Genomic DNA, 22,112 nt, shown 5'->3' with positions numbered 1-22,112 from the left:
TGAGACCAATGTGTTGAAAAGACTCCTCTTTGGTGACTGTGTGTGAGACGCAAATGAGCAGGGACGAATGATTTCCTGAATGAAAGAAAAGTATTGGTTGAATGGTTGAAGTTGTTGGAGACTACTATGGGAAATTGGTAGAGCAGCTTGGACAAAAGAGTGCTTTTGTGCAAGTAAAATGCTAAGAAAACAAAAACAAAATAAACCCAAAGAAAAAGTTGTTGCTAATTACTAACGAAGTTATGAGGAAGTGGTGTGGGTGTTTAGAAGGGCACGCGCTTATGCGGTTCACTGGCTCATCAACATTTGTTTGACTGATCAAAGGAATCATTTGCTACAGGACTTAACATCCAAATCTAACCGGGATCAGAGAATCTCCTTTAAACCAGAAGGCAATAAATGGCCCCTGTCGTAAATGATCTTTTGTCAGGAGGGATTATTAGGAAGTGCTCAGATTCTCCTTGCAACACTCCTATTTTTCCAGTCCAAAAGGCCAACAAGGTTGATTGGGGAGTGATACAAGATTTACGAGCAGTAAATGAGGCAATACAAACAAGAGCACCTAATGTGCCTGACCCACACACACTTCTGTCCATTTTGAAACCAAACCAGAAGTTTTTCACAGTGATTATTCTTAGCAATGCATTTTTCTCAGTGCCAATCCACCCAGACTCGCAGTTTTGGTTTGCGTTTACCTTTAAAGGACAAAGTGATACGTACACCAGATTGCCGCAGGGATTTGCTGATAGTCCAACTATTTTCACTCAAGCTATCATGGCATGTTTGGCTGATTTTCAAATTTCGAACAAAAGCCAACTTCTAGTTTATGTAGATGATCTCTTGATAGCCTCTGAAACTGAAGCTGCTTGCAAGGACGACTCCTTAGCTTTGTTACACTATCTCTGTAAAGCAGGGAATAAAGTAAGCAAAAATAAACTACAATGGGTCAAACAGGAAGTGAACTATTTAGGTCACACGTTGTCAGCTGCTGGAGGACAGATACAAAAAAAAAAAACAGAAAACAAATCATTGGTGGATACAGATAATATCCACCGCATCAATGACAAACCTGTTTTACCAAAATCACTTTTTAAGGCAGCAGCAATTGCGACACATGGGCCTTGCCATGTGTCGACAGGAGGGATGAGGTCAATTAACTACCTTTGGTTTAGATTCTTACTTAAAAAAAAAAAAAAACTTTTTGTAAAGCATGTCCTGTTTGTGTGAAACATAATCCTCAAGAGAACATGAGACCTAAGAGAGGCTCATTTCCAAAACCGTCTTACCCATTCCAAATCATGCACATAGATTTTATTGAACTCACACAAAGTGGACCTCACAAATACTGCCTAGTGATGATTGATGCATTTTCCAAATGGGTTGAAATAGTTCCATCTAAATGAGTAGATGCCTTAACAGTGGCACCCATCCAGTGCAGGCCTGGTTGAACGAGCAAACGCTACTACCAAAAGCAGGTTGAAAAAATGCATGGAATCAACAGGCAGAGCCTGGCCAGAGTGCCTAGACTTGGTGAAACTCTATATGAGAATCACCCCCAATTCAGAAGGACTAACGCCTTTTGAAATCATCCATGAGAGACCATATAGACTACCCTTGTTCACTCCAGATTTGCAAAAAGCAGATGAAGAACAGACCATGGCAGATTACATGATCAGAACGTTTAAAATGAAAGATGTGTTAAATACAAATTTACTGCCGCCTAGTCTTCTCTCCCCACAGGTTGACAACCTCATTAAGCCAGGAGACTGGGTCTACATCAAGGTCATCAAAAGAAAGAACTGGGCCAGCCCGCGGTGGGAGGGACCATTCCAAGTCTTGCTGACTACCCCCACTGCAGTAAAGATTGCTGAACGGCCCAGCTGGATTCACCTCAGCCACTGCAAGTTGCAGAGAGTGCTGGACCCCTCATTCGGAGTGGTGGGGAAGTTCCGACTTCAAAGGGGTTTCATCGCTTAGGGTGGAACGTCTCAACGTCGGTGAAGAATTCAGCGATCCCCACTCCGCTAGGCGAGGAGATGTCCCGGTGTCTCTGCCATCCTAGTAGCAACGGAATTCCATATGCCAGGTGGATTCTATGCTGCGCTGTGGTTGGAGTGTGCTATGGTTTGTGGGCTCATCTGAATGGACCAATGGACAGTGTCATTCGTGGAAGAAGATGGTCACATGATGAGAATTTCGAGGACTGGTCATGGGACCCCAGAAACCCATACGAAACCAACGCTTGGTACCGATATGTGAAGTTCAGTGTGAGAGCTCACACACAGGAGGGATGCTATGTGTGTTCCAAACTCCCTCCTTCCTCCACGCAAGTTCACTTGGAGGCGAGAGCAATGAATGTCACTGAAGCAAAATGTATGGCATCCATAGGAGGAATTGGATATCAACACCGTGCTGTCACAGTCAGTGATGCCGACCCTTTCCGCCCTGGACTTGCAGACGGTACCTGTGATCAGCTTTTCTGGACAAATCTCAATGTGACTGTTAAAGGACGAACATTGCCGCAAGTGGCCTACACAGAGAGACCAGCTGGAGTGAACTATACATGTTACATCCAAGGAAACAAGACCCACAAATGCATCAACGACGACTGCTCTCCAGGAGGAAACTGGATGGGAGCTTTGGACATCACCGCTGAGTGTCAGGATAAGAGAGCCATTTCAAGTGGTGAGGGATCTCCCACCGATATGGCTGCGCCATCTAACGGGACCTACTTCATACAGAATGGCTGGTGGCTTTGTGGTCACAAGGTTTATCCGATGCTGCCCGCCAACTGGACAGGAGTGTGTGCTCCAGTGTGGGTGACAGACCACACTTACAGGATACAACATCATCAGCTGACGACAGCACACAACTCTTCTGGACGTCGACGCAGGGCTGTTGCAACCTTTGACCCTCATGACCCTGTCTGGGGTGCGAACGTGCCAGATGATCATAAAATATGGTCCGTCAGAGACAAAGTTGTTCATGCGCTTTTTCTTTGGATCGGAGTTGGAAAACAAGCACTCTACATCGAGACACTGAACTATCGTTTCCAATCGTTTGTGAATCTCTCGCTGCAGGTCAATGATGGTCAAAACAGAGAGATTGAGGCTATTAGGCTAATGGTCGTACAAAACAGGATGGTTCTGGACTTGATGACTGCAGCGCAAGGTGGTGTGTGCCACATTATTGGGACCTCCTGTTGCACATACATACCAGGAGAAAATGACACACACATCAACGACGCCATGAATTCACTGAAGAACTTACAGCAGGCCATGTCAAAAGACAAAGTCCCACACCAATGGGATTTCTTTTCGTGGCTATTCTCTGGCAACTGGTGGCAACTGCTGTTGAAATTGGTGGCTCCTGTGCTTTTTGTGCTTGTGTTGATGTGCTTATTTACAACTTGTGTTATCCCGTGTTTGAAGTCTGCTGTATCAAGATTTTTGTCTTCTACCATAGCACAAGTGCAAATATAACATATCAGACATGTCAAATGTGATGACTATGACGGCTGAACAAACACGAGCAGTTTTTGTCTTGACTGTTATTGATAACATTATGGTCGCCTAAGGCAGAGGGACCGTGTGAGACTTTTCCTGCATTATAACATCTTGCCGCAGGTTTTTCACTCACACACTAGCATGTTTTACAGAAACGTAATGATTTGACCATCGAAAATGCTTCGCAAGTGATGGGTACAATGATGTGCTGTTTCTGTGTTTTTATGTTATTGTTATTTTTCTTCATTATATTTTCTTACTTATGTTTTATTGATCGGGGTGAGCATAATCATATGATAAACAGGAGGGATATGTTAGGGTTTATAAACTATCTTGATCGTATGATTATGTTGGGATGTAGACTAGAATGAACTTTGTTTGAACCTTTTACCTTCCCGTGATTCTGAACAGTTGAACCATTCAGTTGTTGAAGCTCTCCAGGTGGTGTGGAGGCGTCCTTGTTTTGCTCCACTAGAATTTATGTCCACGGCCTCGTGGAGAGATAGACTGGGACCCTCCCAAGTGGTTAATCATTTGTTGAGGTGCCCACTACACATGTCAAATGTCACCCCCACCTTGGCTGACTCTCACCCCCACCCTTCTTCTCTCAATAAAGACTCTCTTGCATGACTGCAACGGCAGACTTTGTTCGGACATTGCTGTATCTACAGTAACGAACAAATTCTCCACTTGCAAGTGTTCAAAGGGCATACTGTCTCCCGTGTGGTTCTTGCAAATTAAGTTAGAGTTAGAACATCTCTAACAGTGGATGTACCGGTAGCCCCAGGAAAAAGTACCAGTTAAAGGCCAATTATTCTCAAGCTCCGCCACATTTAGAGGACTCTGTTGCAATCTTCTGACAAACATTTGCTTCTTCCTAGGGGCCTGTAAAAGTCCATCTGCACCCGGGGGTGAGACATGAACCGTTACAGGTGTTTCGGAAATCATACTTCTCAGTAGAAGGTTCAAAAAATCAGAGACAACCTCCACTCCCCAGACTCTATATACCCAGCATTGCCGATCCCACCCACTTTTTGCCTTTCATCGTCACGTGTTATATTTTCAAAGATCTTGTTTGAACATTTTTTAACTTCATTTCTCCTCCATACAGATTTTTTATTGAAATGGAAACTCAATCACCAGCTAATTTCCTCCCTCGGACGGTAAGATTCATTTTCGCCTCATACTATATTTAAATCTTTTTTTAAATGAAACATACCACAAAAAAACAAAATATATGTTTCACAAAATACATCTCTATACAGAGACACACACTGACTCCCCCACAACTCCAGACACACGCGGGGTCATAAAAAATCTAACACCCCCGTGATCTTAAGACCTACCAGGACATGCTTAGACATATCCCCCAACCAAAAAACAAACAAACCAAGATTTACAGACATCCTGAGATACGAATGGTAAGGTGTGCAAGTTTCTTATCTTAGGATGAAAGTGAATGAACCACTTAAACACCCCCTACAGGACGAGGTAGGAAGCAGCAGCTCACAACACAAAACTCTAAACAAAACACAACACTTTGACTTTCAATCACACACACATTCTCTCACCCTAATCCCTTGCCTTTCATTATTACCAATACGGTCATAAAAAAATAACATTTGACCTCACAACCTAACCACAACCTATAACCTATGACCTCATTAACTCATTTAAAAAAAAAAAAAAAAAAATATTCAGCATATTTTTTTACCTTTTAATTAAGGCCATAAATCACTACTCCATCAAAGTTTGTCATTTAATCCATATTTCCCTCTCTCACATATTAAATTGATTTTTGGAATAGGGAGGTGTAATAGGGGCTTGAGGGTTTGAGGCATTCGAGGCCAGCTGCAGAACCGGCGCTGGTCGGACGCCGAAGCTCGGCAGGGCCGGTGGCACTTAGAAAATATTCGCCAAGTTGGCGTTGACCTCCAGGCGGAGACCGTTATTTTTCGTCATTCGAGGCCGGCTGCGGAACCGGCGCTGGGCGGACGCCAAAGCTCGGACGGGCCGGTGGCACTTAGAAAATATTTGCCAAGTCGGCGTTGACCTCCAGGCGGAGACCGTTATTTTTCGTCATTCGAGGCCGGCTGCAGAACCGGCGCTGGTCGGACGCCGAAGCTCGGCAGGGCCGGTGGCACTTAGAAAATATTCGCCGAGTTGGCTGGGAGCTCCGGGCGGAGACCGACATTTCTCGTCATCCGGGTTCGACCCGGGAACCGGTGTTGGGCGGACGCCATAGCCACGCAGAGCCGGTGGCACTTTAAAAATATTCGCCGAGTTGGCGGGGACCTCCAGGCAAAGACCGTTATTTTTCGTCATTCGAGGCCGGCTGCAGAACCGGCGCTGGGCGGACGCCAGAGCTTTGCAGGGCCGGTGGCACTTAGAAAATATTCGCCAAGTTGGCGTTGATCTCCAGGCGGAGACCGTTATTTTTCGTCATTCGAGGCCGGCTGCGGAACCGGCGCTGGTCGGACGCCGAAGCTCGGACGGGCCGGTGGCACTTAGAAAATATTCGGGCGGAGACCGACAGTTTTCGTCATCCGGGTTCGACCCGGGAACCGGCGTTGGGCGGACGCCTTAGCCACGCAGAGCCGGTGGCACTTGGAAAATATTCGCCGAGTTGGCTGGGAGCTCCGGGCGGAGACCGAAATTTTTCGTCATCCGGGTTCAACCCGTGAACCGGCGTTGGGCGGACGCCATAGCCACGCAGAGCCGGTGGCACTTAGAAAATATTCGCCGAGTTGGCTGGGAGCTCCTGGCAGAGACCGACAGTTTTCGTCATCCGGGTTCGACCCGGGAACTGGCGTTGGGCGGACGCCATAGCCACGCAGAGCCGGTGGCACTTAGAAAATATTCGCCAAAAGTTTGTCATGACCTCCAGACGGAGACCGGCAGTTTTCGTCATTGAGGGAGCTGGTGGCAGGCGCGATCGGCACTGTTGCTGACGGCCGGGAGGGAAGCTGCGAGTCAGACTCAGCCGTTGCGGCCCCCCCGAGCCCAGAGCGCGTAGCGCGGAAGCCATACGCCCCCCCCGATGCGGAGCGACAGACGCCCCTGCGACCGCGGTTGGTCGGGAAGGCTTTTCGGATAGAGGTCGGACGGTGTGGACGGCTTCACCTCAGACAATGGTCAACCACTTCAGAGGGTCCCAGTTTATTGTTTTACGAGATCGTGGAAATAAAACCTAGTGGAGCCTTCCAGATGACTAACTAAACAACACACCATTTGGAAAGTGGCAACAACTGAATGGTTAAACTTTTCAGAGTCAATGAAAGGTAATTAAAACAAAGTTCATCATTCTAGTCTACATCCCAACATAATCATACGATCAAGATAGTTTATAAACCCTAACACCTATCCCATCAGAAAAGTCCAAGAAATACTTGAGAGCGCAAATTGCAGAAGAATTTGTCCCCATTTCAGATGAGGACGTTGAGGGACAAGAACCAGGTGATGCATTAAATCAGCACATCCAGACTAATCTCCGACAGTGGGTGACAGAAATATGTGAGGAGAGCAGGTCACTTGCCATGGCTGATGGGGATCGGGACAACATCCACTTCCTCCCTGAGATCATTCCCCACATAACAAGACTTGGAAGTTACTTGCCACTCTGGACAGCAATAATGGTCCCTCTCTTTAAAAGCACCAGCATCACTGCAAGTTCCGCGGCTGTTGAAGCAGAGTTGAAAAACATAAAAAAAGGCCTTTTCAAGCATGAAAGCCTACCCATTCGTGTGGACCGGTTTGTTGCTCGTCATCTTTCCTTCATTGAGGGAAACATGCGGATTTGCTGTGCAAAACAAAAAAGTGAAAAAGATGCGTGTGATGCCACGACTGTCAAAGAGCCTGACAATGTCTGCACTACTTCTCAAACTGAAGTAGTAAACAAAAGGGGAAAAAAATCTCATCCTGGAGGGGAGCCAGATGCATCTACTCACAGTCTTCCAATGGATGACAATGCAGTTGAAAACTGGAGAGGTTTAGCGGTCCCACCGAAAAAAAGAAAGACAACTTCATATCTCTCTCCTTGTCCTGAATGGCTGCATATTGATACACAAGTGGGCTGGAAAAAAGTCAAGGTACCATTGTTGAAAAACGGGAACCATCAACAGCCTGTTAAACTTCGCACATCAAAAGTTTCTGTGCTCAATACTTGTGCATTTGATGCAGTCTGTCAATGCTTATGCTGTTCTTTCTGTGAAAGTTCTTCATTTGAAAAGACTGTTCTGAACTATGAACGTGGGAACCAATTCCTCCACCTGGTGAAAACCATCACAACACAGGGTGTGAACCCACAGGTATACTCACTGAGGGCAGAACTGCTGGGAGAAATATTCAAACCTGTCCTCCTGACCTCTGGTGCTCTCCAAATTGATGCACAATGCCACGTCTCCACTGTAATTGAGAGTGCAATGAGGAATATCCCAAGTGTTTATTTGATAAGACAATGCTCCTCACAGTACTGCAATTTAGGCCAACAAGTAATAAGGCAAGTTTCACTTGTTTGTGTAAACATTGCTGTCCTGCAGACCTGCGGCATGGCTCATCTTCAGACTGCTGCTGAAAAGGAACTCAGCCTTTCGGACTCTCTCTGCCTCAGGCCAATTGAAAATCCTTCCCAGTGTCCGTCTTCATTCAAAACACAGGACAACAGAACAGGCAAGGATGTGTGTTCAGGTAATGTTACTCACAGCTACAAACTGGGAGAGTTTGTGTGGTTTGACACTGACCTTGGTAGCAGTTGAAAGGAAGTTACCTTACTTGAATTTCCCTCCAGTCTGGAGCTAAAAGAAAAAACTTTTACTTTGAGAGCAGTCATTGGCTTTGAACCAGGACCGACCCAGGATTCTCTTGTGCATGATGTGGCATACTGCAGGAGGACTGCATATGCCTGGGAGATCTATAATGACCTGGGAAGTGGAGTGAAAGCAGCATCAGTAAATACTAAGATCTTCCCACATGCTGTGTTCTACACAGTGCAGTGATGCATTGTTTGATTTGTTGAAAAAAAAAAAGTGTTGATAAGGTTCCCTTTGAAAAATAAAGTTATTTTTTCACGTTTTCAAGTTTCTTTTTCTCGCTGTCATCAACTTCACATACATGTATTAATTGTTGCATTAATTAATGTTTTGGAACAGACATAGACTCACCAGGTAATTTAGGTTGCGGTGAACCTTTTTCACGTCAGATGTAATTGAAATAAATTATCATATAGGCTTATTGATAACAAGTAAATTAATCAATGAGCATGATAACACTAAAAGCACTAAAAGCACTAGAAGCCATTTCCCGCAGTGAAAGTTTTCTGTAAGCTAAAAAGAACAAAAAAAGGCTAAGAACATATTTACCTTGTTTACCTTGCATCGGGAGCATTCAAAGAGATTGACATTCGCGACGACATACGGTCATCGCTATAAATTAAATGTGTAATAACTAAAAAAAACAAGCAGCACAAACGAAAAATTTTGCTGCACAAACCAGCACAAACAGAGCACAAACGAACGGTACCATTTTGGGTCCATTTGGAGAAAAAGGGGGGGGGGGGGGGGGGTGACGTCATCGCGATATAAATAAATGTCTAATATCTACGAAACCGGAGCAGCACAAACGAAACTTTTTGCTGCACAAACCAGCACAAACGAAGCACAAACGAACGGTACCATTTTGGGTCCATTTGGAGAAAAAGGGGGCCTGTGTGACGTCATCGCGATAAAAATAAATGTCTAATATCTACGAAACCAGAGCAGCACAAACGAAAATTTTTGCTGCACAAACAAAGCACAAACGAACGATACAATTTTGGGTCTTCTTCTTCTTCGTTGGGGTTTAACGGCAGCTTGCATCCTATTAGTTGCATTGCCGCCCCTACTTTTTTTTTTTTTTACATCACAACACTAAATTCTCCTCACCAGACCAGTGCTTTTTAAAAACTCAAAAAAACAGCGCTTTCCCCTCCCACTTGACCCTACTTCCAGAATGGTTTTCATCGATATTCCCTCAAGCCCTTCTGTCCGCAGCTTCTCCACCAACTCAACCCTTTGCCCATAATATTTCCTACAGGAAAGCAGCGCATGTTGCACCGTCTCCTCCTCCTGACACTCAGAGCACAGCCCATCCCGGTGTTTCCCCAGAAGGTGGAGAGTGCTGTTAAGAAAAGTATGTCCTATCCTCAGTCGGGCAATAATGACTTCATCCTTCCTTTTCCACCCTCCTCTCCCACACTCATGAACTGACTCAGCCACTCTACTACACACTGAGAACAGGTGCCTCCCTTTGCTCTCCTGCTTCCACTGCTGTTGCCACTGCAGCATCACTTCCCTCCACACAATACTTTTACCCTCAGTCTTAGACAGTGCTATGTTGGTCTCCACACGCTCTTTTTTTACTGCCTCTTTTGCCAGTTTGTCAGCCCTCTCATTCGCCAGGATACCCACATGTGCTGGAACCCACATCAGTGCTACCTTAACCCCCCTCGCTGCGACATCCCTAACAGCCAAAAGAATTTCCTGAATAAGGTCCTGTCGGCTCAGAGAACTGCCCCTCCCAATACTTTTAACTGCAGTCACAGAGTCACTACACACCAAGAAATTACAATTTACAAGTTGCTCCGCCCATTGCACTGCCATCAGGATAGCAGCCAATTCCACAGTGGACACACTTAGATTGTCCGATGTTCTCTTACGTGACTGTACATTTAATTTGTTTATGTAAAATGCTGCCCCTGTAGCCCCAGTTTCCTGGTCCTTTGAACCATCCGTAAAGGCTAGTATATGGTCAGTGTAGTTCTCCACCACCCAGCATTGAAACTCACGCACCAGATTTGCCTCTTTGTCCCTTAACTTGACTTCAAGCAGCTTTAGATCAACCTCTGGGGCCCTCAGCTGCCACAGAGGAGTCACTGGCCACAATACCACTGGGCAGAAATTTATGCCGTAAACAGCCACCTCTTGCGCCACTGTCTCCCCAGTCCACCCAAAGCTTTCCCTTCTCCCTGCCCCTCTCTCCCAGCTCGCCTGAAATGCCGACTTAACTGGATGGTCATCCCCTTGGCACCTCAGGCTAACCCAGTAATTAGCCTGGAGCTGCTTCCTTCTAAAACTGAGTGGCATTTCTCCTACCTCCACTTGCAATGAGCACACTGGAGAAGACCTCACAGCCCCTGTGCACACCCTCAATGCTGCCGCTTGAACTACATCCAGCCTAGCTAACTGGGACTTTGACGCAGACCCATAAACCACGCTCCCATACTCTATTCTGGATCTTATCAAGGATACATATATCTGCCTCAAAGATGACTTACTTGCTCCCCACTCTGTTCAATCAACATCTCATTACATTTAAAACTTTCTTAGATTTATCAATCACGTATGTAATGTGGTCCCTCCACGTGATCCTTACATCAAAAAATACTCCCAGAAACTTAAAACACTTTACCTTCTCCAGGCTCTTTCCATACAGCTGCACCTGCATACTCTCTTCAACCTTCCTTCTAGTAAAAAACATACATTTAGTCTTATCTACAGAGAATCTAAAACCCCATTTCCTTCCCCAATTCTCTACCTGCGTTACAGCTTCCTGCACTTTCTTCACAATATGTTTTATATTTTTTCCCCAAACATCCCCTTGTTCAAAGAATAAAACCAACACAATGCATGAATTCACAAAAAAATAATATACCAGCAAATTAGTGCAACTTCTGCTGTTGCCTTTGCGAGACCAGTTCAGATATGCGTTATCACAAATTTATGAATCAGATGTGTTTGGACCTCCGCATTGGAGGCTCTACCAAACACCTGAGACCGACTAGGACCGAACCCAGGTTAAGAACCCCTGGTCTCAAGGCTGTTATTCCTGCAAAAGGAGGATCTACTAAATATTGATGTCATTTTACTGTTGGGGTGCCCAAATGTATGCACCTGCCTACTTTTGTTTAAATAATGATTGCACACTGTCTGCAAATCCTACAAATTTTATTTCACTTCTCAAATATCACTGTGTTTATTACTGCCGTCATCCACCATGCATTGATTCGGGCCATCTGACACAGCCGCTGAAGTGATGGGAACTGTTCTTCATAATAACGGTGTCGTATTAAATGAGAATCACTGATAGTTGTTTTTTGGTGAAATATTTTTTTAATGCTGTTAATAAATGCATTTGTTTTCAAAAAGCTTTTTTTCGAATATCCATGCTTTACTACCTACTAAAGGCCAAAACCTTTTATGCAATGACCTTTAAGTGTCATTGATATTACTTCACACAAACACTACATTCATCTGCTTCTGGTTTGGCCCCCCGGTTAAAATTTAGAACCCAATTCGGCCCGCAAGTCAAGAAGTTTGCCCACCCCTGCCCTAGACCAACGAGGCGCAATGAAGGCCAACAGAATGGCTATCATTAATAAAGACATAATGAACACAATTCAACTATTGAGCTGCAATGAGACCATGTTACATTCCGTGTAACGCTGGCCTGTCAAACACTCCACAGAACAATGGACAACAGTGTTTCAAAGAAGAGCTCGTCCGGGAGTTACTCCCAGGTAATCAGGCACCCTAAGGGAGAATCATTCCCCTGCACCAATGAGCCCCATAGTAGACCAGCTGACCTCGTTATATTATGACTGGTAGCCCATGTGACATGGACCTGAAGACTGAATGTCAGTGATTAATGGAATAAATGGAATCTGGTTGGCCTAAGCCTCCCAATTCCCTAACGTCAAGCCCTAACGCTAACCCTAAAACCCTAACAATAAGCAAACCCTAATAATTAAACCTTAACCTGCGAACCCGCGAACCTTAACCTCCTTATGTTTAACCCTAATCTCTAATGCTCCCCCGAAAGGTAGTGGTATCTAAACTTGAAGGCAGGCATATACGAACAGGAACAGCAGATAGCCTCATTTCAGAATTGTTTTAGAAACCTTTACAGACATTTAAAATCCACATCATAGTTATGAGCGCATCTGTTCTAAGAGCGTTCTCCACCCCACCCACCCCCACTCCTTTTCCGCTCTGTGCCCCGTGCAACTTTAGGACTCGGACCACTGTCTAGTTCATCTGATCCCAGCCTACAGGCAGAAGCTACAAACTTCTGTTTTAGTTCGTCACCTGTGGTGAGGACTGTGGGGAAATGGACAGTCGAGTCAAAGCAGGACCTCCAACACTTTTTTGACTGCACCGATTAGGGTGTTTTTGAAGCTGCAACTTCAGACCTGCATGAATTTACTGATACTGTGAGATCATACATCAGCTTTTGTGAGGACTTGTGTGTGCAGACTATGATCTTCTGCACATACAACTAACGGTGGTTTACACCAAACTTCAGGATGCTGCGCAAAGCCAAGGAGGAGGCCTACAGGTGTGGGGACTGTGACCTGTTCAGGCAGGCCAGGAACACATTGACCCGTTTCAGTGGCCAAGAAGCCCGCCATCACAGGTTTGAATGATTATAGACCTGTCACCCTGACATCTGTGGTCATGAAATCCTTTGAGAGGCTAGTGTTGAGCCACCTGAAGGACATCCCGGGCCCCCTGCTCGACCCCCTGCAGTTTGCCTACCGGGCAAACAGGTCGGTGGATGATCCGGTCAACATGGGACTGCACTACATCCTGCATCACCTAGACACCCCAGGAATGTACGCCAGGATCCTGTTTGTGGACTTCAGCTCGGCGTTCAACACCATCACCCCCGACATCCTACACCAGAAGCTCGTCCAGCTCGCGGTGCCTGCCTCCACCTGTCAGTGGATCACCAGCTTCCTGACCAACAGGAGACAATATGTGAGGCTGGGGACCATCACTTCTGACACGCGGACCACCAGCACTGGCGCCCCCCAGGGGTGCATACTCTCCCCATTGCTTTTCTCTCTCTACACCAACGATTGCTCCTCAGGCGACATTTCGGTGAAGCTCCTGAAGTATGCGGACGACACCACTCTCATCGGACTGATCCGGGACGGTGACGAGACTGCGTACAGACAAGAAGTGGGGCAGCTGGTCCACTGGTGCAGCCAAAACCACCTGGATCTGTACCCGCTCAAGACCGTGGAGTATGTATGTATGAATTTACTCACAGCAAACTGCATTGACCAGGAATCAAACCCGAGCCTCCCGCGTAGCAGGCAAGAATCCTACCACTGGACTACCAATGCAACTTGTAGCAGCTACCTATCAGATTTTGGAAAGATGACTCCAGCCATCACAAATTGCTGTCGAACTCATTGGTTTTCTTTTTGTCAAACTGTCGAAACAAAACTAATTAGAAACCAGAATTAGCTTTCACCAAAATGCTAAATAATGTTAAGGTTGACTTGGAAAAGGTGTCAATTATTGTCCTAATAGGTTTCAATGGACACATGTAATATGGTAGCTCACAATATACTGTTGAACGGGGAGGAAACTTGGGTCTCACCGATAGCTGTCCCCGTCAATATTCTTTGGAGCACCCCATCTTACAGCCAGTGTCAAATATTGAACAGAGTCCGTTAATGATCCTAGGAAACGTCTTGACATGGTATGCGCTGCTTCTCACTCTCTGACGCCATATTTAGAGAACTGATGGCTGAGTCTACCGTGCAATGCACAAGGAAGTTGTGGAAGTACACAATAAACTATCAATGGGGAATTTCACTAAGTACATTGTCCCCTCAGCCTATTGAACAGAAGGCCTTTGAACTGCCATCTGAAGAGCACTTGCCATCACTGGTAATGGGTGCTCACTTAGGCTTGACAACTGGGGCTGATGTAGGAGGATGTTGTAGATACAAGGGAAAGGCGGCTGTTATACAGGAGTTTAAATCCACAATATATGCAGGGGTTTTGGTTTTGGTGAACCATCAGGCAGGATTCAGCAGGCGTTGGTGCTGGCTGCTGTCTCTGTGAGACAGGGTCGGTCCCAACCATGAGCTTGAGAGTGAGGTATTATGGTGTCATAATTGTATGCTGCCTTTACGTCACATCACGTATAAACAATTCTGGAGTATCCACATTTTGACGAGTATTTTTTTCTATTTGTAATGTTAATCACGCATAATCACATTGGTGACCCATCAGAAAAGATTAGGCAGGCATTGGTGCTGGATGCTCTCTCTGCTGGCAACACAGTACTGGAGTGGTCTAACAATAAGCTTGAACTCCGGGCTGGTTGGCCGCTGTTACTTTTTTCCTTTGTCTTTTGGCTTTCCTTTGATGGCTACGCACTTATTGGCTTTCTTTGTGGCGCTGTTGTGTGGCAGCCTTATAGGAGCCTATTGAGTTGTGTGTCTTTTATATACCCGCTCTGTGGTATGAATGCTGCTGGGGCCTGAATTTCCCCACCCCTGGGATCAATAAAGTTTCAATCAATCAATCAATCAATCAATCAATCAATCAACCAATCAATCAACTGTCAGATCAGCAGCAAAAGCCAATGTCTCAATGACATCCAGCCCTAAGTTTACAGTCAGCACCCAGATCTGCAACCAAAAAATTCAACAAAAGTTCTCTTTGGATAATATCAAGGTCAACAGTGAGTCACTCAAAATTTATGCTCACTCACCAGTGACAGTCATTTTAAGACTGAGGTCGAGACAGTCGTGCCGTTCCCTTTTTCCTTCGGTGTTAGCAGACTTGGACGTTTTTTTACCTAAATGTCAGTGGTTTGAAGGAAGCCTATATTAATCACAATCTATTTTAGGGCAACGAATGTGCACAAATCATATTGAATGATGGTACTGGATGTATGAAATTAGTGGTCTCAAACAAGCCTATATTAATCACCATGTATTTTAAGGCAACAAATGTGCAGAACTCATATTGAATGATGACAAGTTATGTTGACACGGTATGTACGTTGTGCCAAGATATACGTACTTTGAATGTGAAACAAGATCATGAAAATTCGACGAGGATGTGATTTGAAATGATGAGTGAAGAGCACAATGGAGTAGCAATTCATTCCCTGAAACTCAGCCACCGCATGAGTTGTGTGGGTCGACATGATAGGGTATGTACGGTGTGGTATAAGTCGCAAGGAAGAAAGCAGGCACTTATGAACCTTTTCATTTGCTTTTCAAAACTGTGCCAGCAAAAGCAATTTTTTCATACAAAGAAATAAGCTCAGCGTCGGGGAATTGAAGTCCGATTTGCCGAGCCGAGGCTGTGCGTCGTTTCACTAAAGGGTACCTGATTTGAGACTGAGTGAATTTTCGCACTTGTGTTGAAATTTTGCCTGGCTTTTCAAAAGGCTGTGTATGTCAGCGCAGTGTCCATAGTATAGTGGTTATCACATAAGCCTCGCACGGGAAAGGCCTCTGGTTAGAAACCAGGTGGTAACCGGTCTTATGATCCTTTTGATTTGCTCTTCAAAACTGTGCAACAAAAGCTACGGTGACCAGACGTCCCTTTTTCCCCGAACATGTCCTACTTTTCAGCCCCAAAAATCTGTCTGAGGGGAATTTCAAAAACTGTCTGGGATTTGGTTCGACTGCCTCACATGTACAGTACATTGTCAATAGAATTGCCACTCCGTTCCATTTCACTCTATTCCAGGTTTCTCTGTAATCGTTCGCAAATAAGTCATGCCCTTCTCCTCAAATCTAGCCACCTTGCGGTGGAGTGACAGGTGGTTCTTTTTTTGCAAGATGCACAAGGCACTTCAGCAGATGAAACAACAACGTCACACTCCAGATCAGAAGGCTTTATACTGACCAAAATCAGGAACTAGGAGGGGAATGGGAGGGAAGGAAAAGCATGTCCTTATAAGTTAGATATCTGTTCTGTTATCACTTTAATGTTCTGTTATCTACTGAATGTTTTGTGACTATGTGTCATGAAACTTAACTGAGCTCTGTGTGCCGTGTCTGTGCTCTCTGCCTATGTGTCTGTGAAAGTCACAAAGCTCTGTGTGCTGTGTCTGGGCTCTAATTGAGCAACAATGTTTGGACAAATTAATAAGAGTATTTACACATTGATTGATATGATGAAGTATATACGTATGTTTGGGTAAACTAGTAAGTAAGTAACATTGCTGTTTCTATGGGCAATTTGGATTACTCAATCCGCTGACCAAGCTTGTTTTTGTAATGTGAAAGGAACACCCGGGGAAAACCCACATAGGTTTGGGGAAAACATGCAAACTCCACACAGGGAGAGCCAGATCATAAGTCAAAAGTCCTTCTATGATAGTTAGTTAGTTAGGCCTAGTTAGTTAGTTAGTTAGTTAGTTAGTTAGTTAGTTAGTTAGTTAGTTAGTTAGTTAGTTAGTTAGTTAGTTAGTTAGTTAGTTAGTTAGTTAGTTAGAACTCCCTGCCTCAAATCAAAGCACAGCTGAATAAAATAAATAACGTGGAGAATTCTTAACACATACTGTAAATATGTTTTTGGAACAACTTTTATTATTATAATATTTTTTTATAACAAGGTACAAGTGTGCATACTGTAAATATGTTTTTAGACTTCTTTTATTATTACAAAAAAAATCTATGACAAGGTACAACACTGTAAATATGTTTTAGAACTCTTATTATCATTATGTAGCGATGTAGCGAGGGATTACTGTAGCGCTTGTTCAGGTGCGCCCTTTTTGTCCAGTAGCACCCACCTTTGCGCCAGCAAGTAAGGTACACCATTGCAGCAGATGTTTCCATAGTGTAATGGATATCACATTCGCCTAACACGTGAAAGGTACAGAATTCTAGACTGGGTGGAAACAGCTACTTCTGATCGTTCTTGTCATTGTTGGTTCCTTTGCAAAGTCCATGACACATTAATATGATTTTGCGTTGCAACTATGATGTGGTACCTGATTTGAGACTGGATGAAAACTGCTATATATCACTAACTTTTGTTGGAACCATGCTGACTCTTACATTCCATTTGGTAGTCCTTAGCTGTGATCAAATTCGCATCACGTGACACACGAATACAGCTTGTAAATGATGCGCATGTGACATTGGCCTGTCAAAAATGGCAGAGTGTGACAGAAGTGTTTCAAAGTAAGTAGTTGAACCCGGGACCTCTCGCAGCTTAAGCGAGAATCATTCCCTGAGACCAACAAGTCCCGTATCAAATTACCTCACTTGGTTACATTCCGATTGGTAGCGAATATGACATGGACCTGAGGACTGCATTTCGGTGATTAATGAATTCTGATTAATATCATGCGCGTATCCTGTCAGGGCCATAATTGTGTGTCTACCGCTGCCTCGTGGCAGCCAGGCCTAAAAAAAGATGGGAACGCCTGAGAGACTTTAGCCAAGATGAAGTAAGAAGAACTTTATGAAATAAAGTTGATGTTAAAACGTAGGTGGACGTAATGTCTGGAAGCTTGTTTTTAACAGAAGGCTTTTTGGCAACAGTGCACAATGGACAAATTCAGCAAGTTCATTTAATTTAATGACAGATTCGTTCCAGGGATGCTGCGGCCACAATGCTATACGGTCATGACCAATATGCAAGAGCATACAATAGGTTTAAGGTCTTTTCTTTAGGATCTTCAGCCAGGACACCCAGGCAGACCATGAAAGAATGTTGATGTTAAAATGTTGGTGGAACTATCTCACTGCGCAGATCCAATGATCCGAAAGACTTTAGATGAGACAACATTGGAAAGACTTCTTTGTTGATAGTGTCTGAGTCACTTCAACGCATAACACTTTTGTAACACTTTTGCAAAAATGAAAAAAATAAAATAAAACATGGGCGACATTACTTGAATCTGCTATGATGCGGGATCCATTGTGGCACTCACCCTACAAGTTATGGCTATCAACTGTAAACTTGTGTGGAAAATTATCATTGTCCAAAGGAAGACTATTTAGCAACAGTAAACAGCAGACAAATTCAACAATGTAATTTGATTATGCCATGACCCAGATTTGAACCGTAGTCGCTGCAGCCACAACGCAGACACGACCATGGCTTATATGCAGAAGCATAGAATAAGTTGAAAACCTTTAGGATCGTCAGCCAGGACGCGCAGGCAGACCATGAAAGTATGTTGATGTTAAAATGTTGGTGGAACTATCCAAATGCGCAGATCCGATGATCCCAAAGATTTGGGGTGAGACAACATTGAAAAAACCTTTTCTTTGTTGACAGTGTCGCTTCTTTTGTGGCTTACCTCTCGTTCGTTTCACATCTAAAGTATCGTATCATATTACCTTGCGGCTTATACCACACCGTACATACCATATTGTGTCGCCCATACAACTCATGCATGAGATGCGGTGGCTAAGATATTCAGCCATGGGTTGCTCCTCCATTGTGCTCTCCACTCATCATTTCATATCGCATCCTCGTCAAATTTTCAGCCCCCGAAGTATCTTGGCACAACGTACATAACGTGATGTGTCAACGCAAGATGTACATGATGAGGTGGCCAAGAGGTTAAGGTGATAGATTGCTAACCCATTGTGCTCTGCACGAATGGGTTTAAATCCCATCCTCATCGAAGGTTGGTTTTAAATTGTTGTATCTGTAATCTGGCTTGTATTTGACTCAATATAGTAAAATTCATACTCGTTGGCGGCTCGGTGATGCACTGGTTAGCTCGTCTGCTTCACAGTTAGGAAAGTGCCGGTTCGATTCCACCAACGGCTGTTGCGTGTTGTTGATGATGTCCGTTGTTGGGTCAGGAAAACTAAGATGTGAAGTAATGTTTGGTTCTTTATTGGCAAGATCTTGGGTGGTTTGATGGCAGTCAGTCCACATGGCACTTCAGCAGATGTAACAACTCCCCCGATCTCCCCGTCAGAAGGTTTTATACTGTCTGGAAAAGGCGGGAAAGCGTCACCTGACTATTTGGTATCTATGTGTATTGGAGAGTCACTGCTGTGTGTGTGTGTGTGTGTGTGTGTGTGTGTGTGTGTGTGTGTGTGTGTGTGTGTGTGTGTGTGTGTGTGTGTGTGTGTGTGTGTGTGTGTGTGTGTGTGTGCGTGCGTTTTTTGTGTCTTCATGAAATGAAACTTTCCATCTGGCACCCAGAGCAGCGTTGTTCAGGGGATGGTCAGGAAATCTCGCGTCTAGTGGTACAAGCGGTGCAGTTCTATGAGAGGACGCTTTGAGACTTCTATACACACCTCAGCTACTGATGTACGCTTACATCCACTTCAGAGCAGAAGAAATTGCTAAAACATCTATTTGACAAAACCGTGAGTGTACTGTAATGAATAGTCGAATGTAATCTTCTATACTGCAATTGCTTTCCTTCGTCTTTCATTGCAGTCCTTAACGAAGTCCTAACAGTTCTTAACCAAGTCCAAACAACCCTCTAACCAAGTCCTAATAGTTCCTAACCACGTCTCCACATCCCGCAGAGAGTGTGCCTATATTTTGGAGCAGGATCAAATTTAGGAACATTTTGCTTTAAAATATCTGAAAAAAAAAAAAAACGATCCAAAAGAATCGACCCTCATCAAACTTTCTGTAGAGTCACACACTCTTTGCTCGTTGAATTCTTGCAGTAAGACGGGCATTTGTCGTCAGCGCGTCATGGATCTCCTTCCGAAGGTGGAAGGCGTGGTGCAGGAGATGGTTGAGAGTGAACAAGTCCTGATGGGTCTGCAGGAGAGGTGCCAAAGGGAACTGTGGAATCTCTTCTCAATGTCTCGTGTGAGGAATTGGATTCAGAAGATAAAGGTGGCTTCTTTGAAATGAACTGACTCGGCCATTTGGATGACTTTCTGTAGAGTAAGGTTCAAAGCCCGGTAAGTGGTAGTCCCGCTGGTGTCGGAGACCTTCTTCTGTGCCGCCTCTGACGACCTCCAGACACAGTTTACAGCAGTTGTGAGTACAGTCGGTCACATCATGTACAAATCTTCAGCAGATGCTTTGAAGACTTATGAAACCTTTCCTCTACCAATATTGGCTTATTCTGTTTCAGTTTTGTACCCTATGAAGAATTCCCTTGGGGCCTCCCCGTGCAGGTTCAAATCCTGCTGACTTAGGCTCAGTGCTGCCATAGAATGATGTAGCGTTAAAATGAAACATGCTCTTGACATTTTGAATATGAGCTGAACTTACATGTGTTGAAAAAAAACAGTCAAGTGAAATCCGTTGTGAACATCGTCGACGTTCTCTTCCATAACACAGATGTTGTTTTAACCACTCAGCCATGACAACATTTTGTCCAGGTGTTAATTTCTCAGGCCGTGCTGGAACCCGGGTTTGCTCCGTCCTGATAAAATGCCAGCATGCAACTTAATGTGTAAGTTGTTGTGGCCGAGTGGGTAAGGCGATGGACTAGAAATCCATTGGGGTTTCCCCGCACAGGGTCGAATCCTGTCGACAACGCTTCCATTTTAGGATAGAAAGACGATAACGTTAAAGATAGTAGGTGAAATTTGACGATGTGACAACCAAAGCTGTGTACAGCAAGTGACATCTGTTCCCGGCAGGATTCAAACCTGCGAGTGGAGACCCCAATGGATTTCAAGTCTATCTCCTCAACCACTCGGCCACGACAACAAACTTGGAATTTTACTGACATTACTTTCTCTGGACCATATTCTATTGTAAGGAACCAGGATTCGCTCCTTTGTAAAATAGCAGCTGCAGAGTCGAGAGTGTCTTTTGTGTTCTTACTCAATATGTTTATCAGATGCTCAGTGAATGGACATGGGTCCAAGGGAGCAACAGCTTCTCCAGAGATCTCTCTTAGTTTTACATCCACTGACTGCCACTGTGTGGATATCAGGGCAAAATACACATTTATGCACTCTTCAAGGGGAAGCATGCAAAACTGTAGTATCTGTTCTTATCAGTTTAATATCTGAGACGGCCCCTATATGGGGACCACATATTAAATAGATTTTTGGAATAGGGAGGTGTAATAGGGGCTTGCCCAATCCACTACACGAATCGATCTGGTATTGCATTACCTACAGGAACGGTGCACCCCCTCTACTGGTCAAATCAATAGTTCGTATGATATAAAAAAAACAAAGTCAAAGTCAAATTCCGCTTTACAGGAGTAAGCAGTCAATTATGACTTCATAGCATCCAATCTAAATGTAAGACGTTTCGACTTGAGAGGCAGCATGAATTTACGTAACCGTTCTAAAATATACAGCAATTAAAATGTGTTTCTAAAAGTCCCCCGCCTACTGCCCGATGACGGCTGGGATAGGCTCCAGCACGCCCGCGACCCCCGTGGGGACAAAGCGGTACAGAAACTGGATGGATGGATGTTTCTTTGCCTGAGATTTTCCTATCATTGTTCCAGGAATTTTTATTAAAATTCTTATTCTCACAGTTTTAGGAAAATGTCATTTTCAAAACTTGTTCAGAAAAAAAACAATTCAGTGGTAATGTTGGAGATTTTCAATAAATACAAAGTCATAGTTTTAGGGTTCTCAAGTTAAAAGAGGCAATGCATGATGGGCATGTTTTTGCAGATATATTATTTTACTTCATTTTTTATGGTTTATTATGGCTGCTGCCATCACCACTAGATGGCGACTCTAAGAAAAAGGAGGTGAACAAAGGCGTGGGGGTATTACTTAATTTATAATGCTTTGGTTTTGTAACGACTAAAGGTACTATTTAAACAGTTCTAGGAATCCTGTTTCATCCACTGAGTGTGTATTTGTGCCACACGTTTGTAGCAATTAAGCCC

At 44.3% G+C, this 22,112-nt stretch overlaps 1 long non-coding RNA gene and 2 other non-coding genes across 5 annotated transcripts; 2 read left to right on the top strand and 1 right to left on the bottom strand.

Annotated features, from left to right (window-relative positions):
- Positions 1 to 6,253: 6,253 nt before the first annotated feature.
- On the bottom strand, positions 6,254 to 8,145 carry LOC147045675 (uncharacterized). 3 transcript variants are annotated; one of them, XR_015068353.1, is made up of 5 exons: positions 8,047 to 8,145; positions 7,824 to 7,910; positions 7,454 to 7,578; positions 7,242 to 7,305; positions 6,254 to 7,184 (listed from the first exon to the last, which is right to left on the bottom strand). It is a non-coding gene; the product is annotated as an uncharacterized LOC147045675 (long non-coding RNA). The 3 variants fall into 3 exon arrangements; XR_015068354.1 differs by having other exon boundaries at positions 6,254 to 7,169; XR_015068352.1 differs by lacking the exon at positions 6,254 to 7,184 and having other exon boundaries at positions 7,217 to 7,305.
- Positions 8,146 to 20,706: 12,561 nt separating this feature from the next.
- trnas-aga (transfer RNA serine (anticodon AGA)) lies at positions 20,707 to 20,788 on the top strand. The gene has a single exon. It is a non-coding gene; the product is annotated as a tRNA-Ser (tRNA).
- A 415-nt stretch (positions 20,789 to 21,203) lies between these two features.
- LOC147045673 (U2 spliceosomal RNA) lies at positions 21,204 to 21,397 on the top strand. Its single transcript, XR_015068400.1, has one exon. It is a non-coding gene; the product is annotated as a U2 spliceosomal RNA (small nuclear RNA).
- Positions 21,398 to 22,112: the final 715 nt, after the last annotated feature.

Source organism: Syngnathus leptorhynchus, chromosome 15, assembly GCF_054491065.1.
Source record: "Syngnathus leptorhynchus isolate UIUO chromosome 15, UIUO_Slep, whole genome shotgun sequence".
Taxonomy (NCBI): domain Eukaryota; kingdom Metazoa; phylum Chordata; class Actinopteri; order Syngnathiformes; family Syngnathidae; genus Syngnathus; species Syngnathus leptorhynchus.
Note: the sequence above shows the minus strand (reverse complement) of the source record. Positions and strands in the feature narration are given on the sequence as shown.